The sequence below is a fragment of the Macaca mulatta genome, chromosome 16 (assembly GCF_049350105.2).
Source record: "Macaca mulatta isolate MMU2019108-1 chromosome 16, T2T-MMU8v2.0, whole genome shotgun sequence".
NCBI classification, from domain to species: domain Eukaryota; kingdom Metazoa; phylum Chordata; class Mammalia; order Primates; family Cercopithecidae; genus Macaca; species Macaca mulatta.
This window is the reverse complement of record NC_133421.1, coordinates 56,007,665-56,012,068: the sequence shown is the minus strand read 5'-3', so window position 1 is coordinate 56,012,068 and position 4,404 is coordinate 56,007,665. Positions and strand designations below refer to the sequence as shown.

At 43.5% G+C, this 4,404-nt stretch overlaps 1 pseudogene; it reads left to right on the top strand.

Moving 5' to 3' along the window:
- Positions 1–475: 475 nt before the first annotated feature.
- Positions 476–2,734, top strand: LOC100423389 (uncharacterized; annotated as a pseudogene).
- Positions 2,735–4,404: the final 1,670 nt, after the last annotated feature.

The following is a 4,404-nucleotide window of genomic DNA, read 5'->3' as shown; positions in this document are numbered from 1 at the left end:
GACCCCCATCAGAGTAACAGCAAATTTCTCAGCAGAAACCTTACTGACCAGGTGATGAAGAAATAATATATTCAAAGTGATGTTTAAAAAAAAAATTTAGCCAAGGATACTATACCCAGAAACATTATCCTTTATAAATGAAGGAGAAATAAAGTCTTTCCAAGATAAGCAAAAGCTGTGGGAATTAATCAGCACTATACCAGCCCCACAAGAAATGCTGAAGGGAGTTCTACACTTGGAATAAAAAGAAAGAAGTTCTACACTTGGAAGCAAAAGGACAATAACTACCATCATAAAAATCCACAAAAACAGTGGACTGAAGGTTGCACCATGGCTGTGAGTTTCCTAGTTCTCTGCTGCTGCTGCTGTACCAGTGACGTGGGGTTCCCACAGACCTGGAAATTCCGACCCCTCTGTCTCAACCCAGAGCAAATCTAGATGTCCGGGTGAGAGTTCAGGTGATTTCCAAAGACTCATGTTATGTAAGGAAGCCACCAAGAAGAGCAAAGAGAAGGAGCCAGGGATGGCTCTTCCTCAGGGACATTTGACTTTCAGGGATGTGACTATAGAATTATCTGTGGAGGAGTGGAAATGCCTGAACCCTGAGCAGAGGGTTTTATACAGGAAGTGATGTTGGAGAACTATAGAAACCTGGAGTCTGTGGATAGCTCTTTAAAATCCATGATGGAGTTCTCATCAATAAGGCAAGGCAATACAAAAGGGTTCCACACAGGGACATTGGGAAGACATGAAAGTCATCACATTGAAGATTTTTGCATCCCAAAAATCAAGAAAGATATTCATGACTTTGAGTTTCAGTGGCAAGAAATCAAAAGAAATGACCATGAAGCACCCATGACAGAAACCAAAGAGTTAACTGGTAGTACAGACCAACATGATTAAAGGCACAGTGGAAACAAGCCTATTAAATATCAACTTGGATAAAGCTTTCATTTACATCTGCCTGGACTTCACATATTTCAGACTGAAGGGAAAATTGGTAATCAAGTGAACCAGTCTACCAATGATGCTTCCTCAGCTTCAACATCCCACATAATTTCTCGTAGTCTCAAAACCCATATTTCTAATAAATATGGGAAGAATTTCCTCCATTCTTCATTATTCACACAAATACAGGAAGCACACATGAAAGAAAGCCTTTCCAATGTAATGAGTGTGGCAAAGCCTTCAATTATAGCTCACACTTAAGGAGACATCACATAACCTATTCAGGAGAGAAACAATATAAATGTGATGGATGTGACAAAGTCTTTCATCAGAAGCAATACCTTGCATGCCACCATTGAGTTCATACTGGAGAGAAACCTTACAAGTGTAATGAGTGTGGCAAGACCTTCAGTCAGAAGTCTTACCTTCAATGCCATAGACCTTATACTGGACAGAAACCTTACAAATGTGAAGAATGTGACAAAGTTTACAGTTGCAGATCACAACTTAAAACGCATAGGAGAATTCATACTGCAGGAAAAGCCACACAAATGTAAAGCTTGTGACAAGGCTTTCTGGGATAATTCACGCCTTTCATGCCATAAGAGAGTTCATACTGGAGAGAAACCTTACACATGCAATGAATGTGGCAAGGTTTTTAGTAGAAAAACACACCTTGCACTTCATCAGAGACTTCATACTGGAGAGAAACCTTACAAATGTAAGATTTGTGACAAGGTTTTCTGGCATGTTTCATGCCTTGCACAACATCAGAGAGTTCATGCTGGAGAGAAATCTTACAAGTGTAATGAGTGTGGCAAGACCTTTGCTCGAAATTCAGCCCTTGTAATGCATAACGCAATTCACACTGGAGAGAAACCATACACATGTAATGAATGTGGCAAGGCTTTTAGTAGAAGAGAAAACCTTGCACTTCATCATATACTTCATACTGGAGAGAAACCTTACAAATGTGAAGAATGTGACAAAGTTTACAGTTGCAGGTCACACCTTGAAAGACATAAAGAAATTCATAATAGAGAAAAACCATACAAATGTAAGGTTTGTGACAAGGCTTTCCGGAGGGGTTCATGCCTTGCACAACATCAGAGAGTTCATACTGGAGAGAAACCTTCTACATATAATGAATGTGGCAAGGTTTTTAGTCAAAAAGCAAACCTTGCATGTCATCATAGACATCATATTGGAGAGAAACTTTACAGTCTAATGAGTGTGGCAAGACCTTCAGTCAGAAGTCATTTCTTACAGGCCTTCGTAGACTTCATACTAGAGAGAAACATTACAAGTGTAATGAGGGTGGCAAGACCTTCACTTGAAATTCAGCCCTTGTAATTCATAAGGCAATTCATACTGGAGACAAATCTTACAAGTATAATGAATGTAGGAAAATTTTTAATCAACAATCAAACCTTGCACAACATCAGAGAGTTCATACTGGAGAGAAACCTTACAAGCCTGTAATGAGTGTGGCAAGACCTTCAGTTGGATGTCATCCGTTGTATGCCATCATAGACGTCACACTGGAGAGAAACCTTACAAGTGTAATAAGTGTGGCAAAGCCTTTAGTGGGCAGTCCACACTTATTCATCATCAAGCAATCCACAGCATAGGGAAGCTTTACAAATGTAATTATTCTCACAAATTCTTCAGTCTTGCTACAACCTTTGCAAATCATTCGAGAATCCATAATGAAGAGAGATCTTACAAGTGTAGTAAATGTGGCAAATTTTTCAGACATCGTTCATACCTTGCAGTTCATCGGTAAACTCATGCTGGGGAGAAATCCTACAAATGTCGTGATTGTGGCAAGGTCGTCGGGCAAGTTTCATATTATGCAAAACATAGGAGAATTCATACAGGAGAGAAACCTCAAGTGTGATGACTGTAGCAAAGTCTTGACTTCATGTTCACACCGCATTAGATGTCAGATAATCTATACTGGACAGAAATCTTACAAATATCATATGTGTGGCAGTCTTCAGTCTGAGGTTAATCCTTGCAGAACATCAGAAAATTCATTTTTGAGAGAATTGTTCCAAATACAATGACTATAGAAAATCATAAAGCTTTAATTGACGTTAGAGCCTTCAGCATTGACTTGAGATTAAGTTGACTTAACATTGAGTCCAAACGTTAATTGATATTAAAATGTTTATGTTAAGAAGACTGGGGGCCAGGCGCGGCGGCTCACGCCTGTAATCCCAACACTGTGGGAGGCCGAGGCGGGTGGGTCACGAGGTCAGGAGATGGAGACCATCTTGGCTAACATGGTGAAACCCCGTCTCTACCAAAAATACAAAAAATTAGCCGGGCGAGGTGGCGGGCACCTGTAGTCCCAGCTACTCGGGAGGCTGAGGCAGGAGAATGGCGTGAACCCGGGAGGCAGAGTTTGCAGTGAGCCGAGATCCCGCCACTGCACTCCAGCCTGGGTGACAGAACGAGACTCCACCTTAAAAAAAAAAAAAAAAAGAAAAGAAAAGAAAAAAGAAGATTGGGCCGGGTGCGGTGGCTCACGCCTGCAATCCCAGCACTTTGTGAGGCCAAGGCAGGTAGATCACCCCCACGCCTGGCTACGGGAGGGTGGAGGCTGCTGTGGGGGCGGGGCCTGGTTAGAAGGGGTGGGGCCTTGAACAGGACTAGGGCTGGGCAAGAAGAAGGAGGCTGCCTGGGGTCCTGGCCAGACAGCAGGAAGGGGCGGGGCCAGAGCGTGATCGCCATCTTGGGGGCGAGGTCTGGAAGGGGTGTTGTTCTGAAGGGCAGGTCCTGGAGGGGGCGGGTCCTGGCTTTCTCCTCAGCCTGGCCCGGGATGTCGCCTGCTGTCATCCTCTTGCCCTCCAGGACTGTATTCTCCGGGTTCTGATTGGCGGATTGTTTCTGATGTGCGGTGATATTACCCCTAATATCACAGGGATGCTTCCTGTACGTTTTAAGTTAATATTTCAAACAATCGAAGGTAAAACAACATATTGTAGTGGGCCACCTGTACTGGACGCTGAATCGTTTTTCCTCTTAAGTTGAAAATGGTGTTAATGCAAAGCGCCTTGTTTCAGCAGGCAGAGTCACTCATCCTGCAGGGCGAGCTCCCCTCTTTTGGGGCAGGGCGGGGGAGAGGGGCAGGGACCTTGGTAAAGGAGTGGAGTGGGGCGCTGGTTCCAACAGGGACTGACAATTAGAATGGCTTATTAAATTAGGCAAGGTCCTGGGTTGTTTGAGTGGTTAATGGAAACTGAAAGGTGACATGCAAAACTGCCAATTACACAAAGGAGGTGAAGGAATATTTCATTTTTCATGGAAATAAAGTCAGGCCGCAGAGGGGGTGGCTCACACCTGTAATCCCAGCACTTTGAGAGGCCGAGGTGGGAGGATCGCTTGAGCCTAGGAGTTCTAGATCAGCCTGGGCAACATAGTGAGACCTCGTCGCTACTAAAAATCAGA